This window comes from Phaenicophaeus curvirostris, chromosome 7 (genome assembly GCF_032191515.1).
Source record: "Phaenicophaeus curvirostris isolate KB17595 chromosome 7, BPBGC_Pcur_1.0, whole genome shotgun sequence".
Classification (NCBI taxonomy): domain Eukaryota; kingdom Metazoa; phylum Chordata; class Aves; order Cuculiformes; family Cuculidae; genus Phaenicophaeus; species Phaenicophaeus curvirostris.
Genome location: NC_091398.1, coordinates 11,497,796 through 11,506,825, shown reverse-complemented (window position 1 = coordinate 11,506,825; position 9,030 = coordinate 11,497,796).

Genomic DNA, 9,030 nt, shown 5'->3' with positions numbered 1-9,030 from the left:
AACACTAAACCATATCCCTCAGCACCTCATCCACCCGTGCCTTAAACACCTCCAGGGAAGGTGAATCAACCACCTCCCTGGGCAGCCTGTTCCAGTGCCCAGTGACCCTTTCTGTAAACAATTTTTTCCTAACGTCTAGCCTAAACCTCCCCTGGCGGAGCTTGAGGCCATTCCCTCTTGTCCTGTCCCCTGTCACTTGGGAGAAGAGGCCAGCACCCTCCTCTCTACAACCTCCTTTCAGGTAGTTGTAGAGAGCAATGAGGTCTCCCCTCAGCCTCCTCTTCTCCAGGCTAAACAACCCCAGCTCTCTCAGCTGTTCCTCATAAGGCCTGTTCTCCAGCCCCTTCACCAGCTTTGTTGCTCTTCTCTGGACTCGCTCCAGAGCCTCAACATCCTTCTTATGGTGAGGGGCCCAGAACTAAACACAGTATTCGAGGAGCGGTCTCACCAGTGCTGAGTACAGAAGGAGGATAACCCCCCTGGACCTGCTGGTCACACCGTTTCTGATACAAGCCAAGATGCCATTGGCCTTCTTGGCCACCTGGGCACACTGCTGGCTCATATTCAGTCGGCTGTCAACCAACACCCCCAGGTCCCTCTCCTCCAGGCAGCTTTCTAGACAGACTTCTCCCAGTCTGTAGCACTGCATAGGGTTGTTGTGCCCCAAGTGCAGGACCCGGCATTTGGCCTTGTTAAACCTCATGCCATTGGACTGAGCCCAGCGGTCCAGCCTGTTCAGATCCCTTTGCAGAGCCTCCCTACCCTCCAGCAGATCGACACTTCCACCCAGCTTAGTGTCGTCCGCAAACTTGCTAAGGGTGCACTCAATGCCTTCATCCAGGTCATTGATGAAGACATTGAACAGGGCTGGACCCAGCACTGAGCCCTGGGGGACCCCACTTGTCACTGGCCTCCAGCTGGATTTCACACCATTTCCCACCACTCTCTGGGCCCGGCCATCCAACCAGTTTTCCACCCAGGAGAGTGTGCACCTGTCCAGTCCAGAGGCTGACAGTTTCTGAAGCAGAACGCTGTGAGAAACTGTGTCAAAGGCTTTGCTGAAGTCCAGCAAGACCCCATCCACAGCCTTTCCCTCATCCAGCAGCCGAGTCACTTTGTCGTAGAAGGCGATCAGGTTAGTCTGGCAAGACCTGCCTTTTGTGAACCCATGTTGACTGGGCTTGATCACCCGGTTCTCTTGCATGTGCTTCATGATAGCACTGAAGATCACCTGTTCCATGACTTTCCCTGGCACTGAGGTCAGACTGACAGGCCTGTAGTTTCCTGGGTCCTCCCTGCGACCCTTGTTGTAGATGGGCACGACATCAGCCAGCCTCCAGTCCAGTGGGACTTCCCCAGTCAGCCAGGACTGTTGGAAGATGATGGAAAGGGGTTTGGCCAGCACATCCGCCAGCTCCTTCAATACCCTAGGGTGAATCCCGTCCGGCCCCATAGACTTGTGGCTGTCCAGCTGGGCTAGCAAGGCTCTGACCACCTCCTCTTGGATCACGGGAGCCTCATTATGCTCCTCTAGCTCCTGGGTTAGTACACAGACGGAACGACCCTCCTTACAACTAAAGACTGAGGCAAAGAAGGCATTAAGTACCTCAGCCTTTTCCTCATCCCCTGTCACTGTTGTTCCTTCTGTGTCCAATAGGGACTGTATGGTCTCCCTAGTCCTCCTTTTATTATTTAGATATTTGTAGAAAGATTTTTTGTTATCTTTCACAGACTTGGCCAATCCAATTTCTAGCTGAGCCTTAGCCCTTCTCATTTTTTCCCTACACAATCTCACTTCCCTCCTGTAGTCCACCCAAGAGGCCTGTCCCTTCTTCCAGAGCCCATAAACATTTCTCTTCTTCTTGATATCCCTCAAGATCTCTCTATTCAACCAAGATGGCTTTCTCCCCTGCCGGCTTTTTTTCCGGACCACGGGGATGGCTTTCTCCTGAGCTGCTAGGACAGCAAAACGAACATGTTCCTGTCAGCAAAGACAAACTTCTTTCTATCAGGGTCTTTATATCCCTCTCAGAGGTTTTGTGCTAGCAATCTTACTACAACACAATTTATGAACATCTAACTTCTCAGTTTGCACTTAAAAAATCACAGAATCACTAGGACTGGCATCATGATTAGTAAGCAATAGGATACGTAGAATATTCTAGATCTCTACATCAAAAGGGTCAAGTGAAATAATGCATATTTCTATCATGAGATAGAAAATTATCATTGGTACAGGCATATGAGAACAGTCTGGGAAAATGGCGATTGTAGAAGCTGATAGTGATGGATCAGGTAACTGTGATGGACAGTTGTGTCCGGCTGTACCTAAGAGAGCTAACTGGTCCTTGGATGTGTCTGGGAAGGATGTGGTAATGCTTGCATTTTCTTAAGTAATGTTTCCCTCTCAAGTTACTCAGTTTACATGCATACATTTAGTTTAACACGTGTTAAACTGAAACTGAGAGTGGCATGAGGCATATTCTCTCAGGTAACAATATTGACAGAGAAGATCTGTTTGCCCAAGCCTTGGCAACACACTTTTCTTGTTTGCAAAGGCAAAAAAAAATATCAAAAGACAGAGGATATTCAAACCCCAAAGATTTTTAGGTCTATATTTTTTAAAAGCCTAAATGAGGGAGATGGAACAAAGGAAAGGAAAATGCTGGACACTCTTTGGGTAGGCAGACTAATTTGAAATGCTTGAAAATTAATGAAGACAGAAAGGAAGCAGAGTAGCTTCTGTGCATCTTTCTGTTTTTTGGTTTGTTTGAGTTTTTTTGGTTGTGGTTTTTTTTTGTTTTTGTCTTGGTTGGCCTTTCCATTTAAACTTTAAACTGCTAAAGTTACGGAGTTCCTAGAGCAGGGAACCTCAGAGGGGTGGATGCTAGTTTAACTGCTCTGCAGCTGTCAAGAGTGTGCAACATTGTTTCTGCTCACCACCTGCTTTCTTTGAGACAGTTTCCTGTGATCCTTACAGGAGTTGTAGAATATGATTAACAAGTGCGACTGCTTTACACTCCCGCTTGACAGCTGCCCAGGAATCTGGCAGAGGGAGAAACAGGCAGAGGGACAGTTTTATCATTTTTTCCACTAAGCTAACTGTTGAGCACCTTATGTTACACACTAGTGTTTAATAAATTAACTCTTGGGATGTGTGTATGTAAGGAAGTTGTAATTTATGTACAGCAATAGAATATATGTTTAAACATACACTGTGTATATACTGATAGCTGCTTAATAAACAGTAACCATAATAAATAGTAACCCATAGTAGGTGCTAGGGTGTTTGAGCTTTTGGAAGAATGAACCTGTAATATATAGTAGGGAACCTGCATCACATCGTGTACTTCCCTGTTGGTTTAGTCCACCTTTATCTATTTAGATGGTTTCAAAATCCATTCCTCTTTCTTTTTATCAGCTCCTGTTTCTGGATTCAGGGGACAGCCCTGACTGAATGAAGTTGCATGAAGTCAAGCCCTGAGTCATCTTCCCCATACTCTGGAAGATGCTTTGGTGCAGAAAAGAGGAGTGGCTGGAGATCAAGTCATACCCAACTGTTAAGCAAGATTTATGTTCATCCATTTATTGAAAACAAAATAGTAGCATTTTTATTTTGAATTAACTACTTAAGTCTTTTACGTCCCTTTAATGAAAATAACTGTATCCTTCAACTAACTTCCAGCTGTGTTCTTTAGTTCCAGAACACCTTACCAGAAGTAAGGAGAATGTTGGGAATAACTTGCCGTTTGCCTAAGGGCTTAGTTTTTCTTTTAAGCTTGTCTGCTGGCAAACTCAAGATCCACTTTCCAGAATGTGACATCATATTTTTTAAAGGAAAGAAAATAATAATTACTAACTGTTCAGGCAAGAGGTCCTCAAGACAGTCTTCCATAAATCCTGAATCCTTTTATAACTGTCTATACGAGAGTGTTCTCAGTTTTAGCAAATTTGTTGGGAGTCTACAGGCATTGTAGAGTCTTGAGACTATGGTTGTTTAAGAGAAGTAAAAATACCTTAAAACCTTAAGCACGAGCCAAAATCTTTGGAAACTCCTGTATTGTGCACTTTTCCATTCAGCCTTTAGATGTGCAGCTGAGACTTGGAAAGATTACTTTTCCAAGACAAAACATTTTGCTTGGAGAAGTATATCACTTCCTGTCCTGTAGGGAAACATAAGTTCCAAAATATTTGAACTTTAAAGTATATGGTGTTTATGTAGGAAAAGGGCAAAGCCTGTGTCTCACCCTAAATAAACTAGCTCCTTTTAGGTATGTGTTACCCTGCATTTCCTATATTAAGTCATTCTGAGGTGAAAAGATGCAGTAGCTGTTAACAAGAATGATATTCTGTAGTTAGTAGTTCTGTGGTTGTGATTCTGTTGTGTTCTATTTTGTGAATGATAATGAACTGTTTGTGGATTGGAGAAAAGAAGCATCAGACTGCTATGTTTAACTCACAGGTAACGTTTTGACATGAACATACTTTGACAGCCTAGAGCTACACTGGTTAATGTATATACTTTAACAACATGTATTCTGTAAAATTATTTCTTACTTACATCAGTCATTATGTATCCCACCTTCTCTAAGTGGTGAAACTACTACGTACAGATTACTTGGGCATGTAAGCTTTTCTTTAATATTTTGGCTTTAGTTATTTTGAGCATCTTAAAGCCTGATTCTATTTCCAGTGTTAACTCAGAATCATGTCTAGCGGAACGGACCCTCCCAAAAAGTAAAAGAAGTATCCAGCCCCTGTTGTTTTTAAGGTGTTGCCTGAACCCATTTCAGAGCTAATTATTTAGAGGCAAAGTCATAATTCATCTGCTGAACAGGAATAACTGTTTTTTATAGGTATAGCAGGGAAAATATTCCATTATGGTTTTGGACCAGCCAAGAAAGTCTGTTACACATTATTAAGAAAAAATAATATATGGGCTGTAATAGGAAAATGAGAACACTTGTGTTCCTATTTAAGGAGGTGTCCTGATGTTTCAGTTGTACCACAAAATAGGTGTTTGTATTAGCAACTGTAACAGTGGCGGGGGGGGGTGGGGTGGAATTTGTTGTCTATTTTTTTCCTAAGTCTGAATTGAAAATCAGGGTAAACATTAGAATATTTTTAGAAAAAAAAGATTTCTGCTTATTTTGCAAAACCCAGACACACACAGAATAACTTCCTGTATTGAACAGGGCAAAGCCAGCATCTTCCAAGCACTTAACATAATGCCATGCCAAGTGACACTTTTCTTCTGAATTCTGAGTTTGTTGATTCCCCTCGTGTAGCTCTTGACTGCATTGGACTACGCAGCAGTTAGCATTGTAAATTTTGATGTATGGATTGGTTTGATACTAGAGGTAATGCAGTAAAAGGAGTAACTGGAACCCTCTAAACTGGACTTACACCTGCAGAACAACAGCAGTATTGCTAGAATAAGCGTACTCAGGAGGAAAATTGGAAACAAAACTAATCTGTACATTGCCTTCTGGTCTGTGAGCGCCTACTGCTGGCTCACATCAATCTTCTCATCAACCAAATTCCCCAAGTCCTTCTTGGTAGGGCATCAAAGGAACTATTCTAGTCCATCTCTTCTCAAAGATAGATACAACTAGAGGTAGCAAATCATCTGTGCTTGCTAGTATCTTCACTTCTGCTGTCTAGGGTATCTTCTGACTACTTAACTGCTGTTGTATACATCTTTGCAGTAAATTAAATGGGATTGTTTCAGTAAGTGGCTGTAGTGGAAGCCTACTGTAGTAGGCCTACTGTTATGACAATTGTTTTTACCTAACATGTTTGAGGAAGGTGGGAAGTGAAAGTGCATAGCAAGCTCCAACTCATAGGTAAATTGGTACTGGCATGTTTCGAACCTCATCTGAAAAACCTTTTGTCAGAAAGTTGACCTATTGATAGACTCTGTTTATATACCAAGTTTTATTCAGGATCTCTATTCCTTTTGATTACTGGTTAGAATTTGTTGATTAATATATTTAACTAACTACCTGCCTTAAAGCCGTGTCAGCAATCTGCTCTGACTTGTTAGCTATCCTGTGCTGTTCCATGTCCAGGTGTCCCAGATATCAGGTGTCGACTTAGTTAATGAGACCATGCAATATTTCTGTATGAAAATGTAAATTATCATTGTTACTAGCCACTAACTAACCTTGAAAATGTGAACTGCTGATGCGTTTTCTGTCTCTGACTGAAGTGGCTTTTAACTGTGAGACTTGAGAATTTGTCATTCTCTATCAGCATCTGTTAATGCCTCAGTGGATCAGTAGTGAATGGTTTATTTTTCTTTAACATGGCATTTGCTTTCTCTTGAGCTGTCATACTCTGCATTCTGAGGAAAACTAGTTAACATAAGATAAACAGTTAATCCTGATGCCTTTTCCACTATTACAACTATGTGAATTAACTATGATCACCTGAGTTCAAAGTACACTTGTGTAGCCCTGTGTGTATTTGGGCAAGATCATTGACAGAAATATCCTTAATAAATGTTTTTTTTTCTAGAATTCTTAGCAATAGCTTCTTGCTGACAGTTTTAGTACCACATATACAGTCTTCATTTTCAGAAACTCTCCTAATCTATTGATACCTAAATCTAAACTAAAGCTCTTCTGTATTTATTGGTTACCTGGCCTTGCTATGACAAAGTGCATATCTATGGCATATTTTCCTAAGATGAAATGAAGTGTATTCATTAAGCATTTGCCAAAGCATGCCTTTGAGCTATTTCTGCCTACCTCTTTTCAAGTGTGTGTATGCTATGAAATGAGTGTTTTGTTCATGAAAATGAATTTTTGGCAACTTGCCTTCTGACCAGCATCATCAAGTACAGTTTTTAAGAGCTTTTAATCTTTCCTCCCCTTTTTGTGCAGCATTCTGGAATAGATTCCATTTTGGAGGAAATTTCTCTTCTTTTGTACTTTAGTCCTAGTTTGATGCCTTATTAAGCTGCTTTTTCAAGCAGCAGCCTCGTCACTCTTTAATCTCATGCTACGGAACTGTATGAGAGAATGTCACTAGAATAGTGCTTTTGCAGACTATTACAGTTGCATCAATTTATTATATCTTTATGGCTACAGTTGCAATCAGAGAAAGTTTTGGGAGAATCTGGTATTCTTCTAATGCTGCACAGTGTTGTTTTTTTCCAGAGTTTATAAACTCTTAAACTGTGTGTACTTCTAGTTGTTAAGAATCCACAGCATTTCTCAGTAACACAGATGCTGTATAACAAAACTGATTTATAAGGAGGTGTAGCTGGCTTCTGCAATTACGTATTTCTGGTTTGGATAACAGTTTAAGTTCTAGATGTCTATGTTTTATATTTTTAATAGGTCTTCTGGAGTGGCAGCCATGACATCAGTCCAAAACAGAATTACATAATCACTGGAAAATGCACACTTTGAACTGGCCAGCAGTGAGAGAAAGTAAGAGTGTGTTAGTGTCAGAGCTTATTCTGTGGAACAGTTAAAAGGCCAAATGTAGCAACTGCTGGTTAAATAATTTCTAAAATAATCCAGTGTATTTTTTTCAACAGAAAGGTCAGGTTTTCTATAAATCCTCTCATCTTCTAGTTATAGTTTCTGCTTTAGAAACACAATAACAGTGTGAAGGCAGCAATACATAATCCAAATTTCACCTCATTAATGGAGTTTTTATTTATATATGTGTATCATTTATATATATATATACACAATTTTGGGTTCTTTTAATCACTCTTACTGCAGCATGGGGCATTATTTATTGTCAGTTTATGTAAGTCTCTGAGACAATCACTGATGAATTTATTTCTGAGGTTCTTTGAAGAGACTTGGGCATCTAAGACAATGCTATCAGGTAATGAAAATGGGAGTGAAAGAGTCCTAGAGCTGTAGATAACTTCCAAGTATTGAAGACCTGGCTTCCTGCACATGTCTGGAAGTGCTGATGCAGGACAACTGGCAATGTCTCTCCCTCTTTCTCAGCATGATGTTACCTATGGAGTGCTCGAAACTCTTTTTAGAAAATTTTTGAATAATTTTTCTTCATTCTTTAAATTATTTTATGTGAAATTATTAAGCTGCATCTTAGCTCTGTATACTATCTGTCTGTGATCTGTTCCTGTTGATTCAGTTACAGAAGGGAAATTGCCTTTACTTCAGAGTTGTGAATTAATGTGGATAAAACATTTCAAACCCCATTGCATTGTTTGGAGTTGAAATCTACTTTTTTTTCTGAATCAGCTTACATTTTTGTTTGTGCCTTCAAAGCTTAGTTCAAGCAGGATAAAAAGCCCAAACCAAACCCAACATTTTTTTTTGTCTTTACCAGCCTTTGAAACATTCTGTGCTATTTATTACAACTCTTTCCATCCACAGTGTAGTCAGTGGCAAAAGTTGTGATCTTACAGCTAAAAATCCTCTTCTGGTTTTGTAATCCCACTTCTGGTTTTGTAATCCCACTTCTGGTTCCACCAAAACTCTCAACACAAATGTGAATCCAAACTTTGCCATGGGTTTGTAAAAGATCAGGCATGGGAAAACAAGGTTAAGTAAGATAACAATTGAACTATTTTTTCCTTAAAAATCAGCCTCCAAAGTTCTCTTTCAAGTCAGACTTGAGAGCTATGTATGGTCATAGTCTGCTTTCCTGCAAAGCGTTGGATTAAAGTGCCCATGACATATCAAGTGTTTTGCCAACAGGAATGCAGTTTTGCTTTTTGTTAAAGAACAGGACTTTAAGTAGATTTACTGGCAGGAGCTGTGCCGTCTGGCGGTGGAAATCCCTCAATTTTCTTATAAAGAAACATGCATTCCTCAAAACTTTAGTGTTTTAATTAGTATTTACTGCTTACTGTTTCCCCTTTGATGTTTAAATATTTCATTTACATGTACGTTGTCTTATTCTCCTTACTTCCTTGGTTTCCTTGTAAGAATCCATACAGATACTTTAATTTTACCTCCACAAACCTTCACCTAGTCAATTCAGCCTCTTTTTGTTCTCTGAAATTTTTCAGTTTGTTTTCTGGTGTGCCAGAGC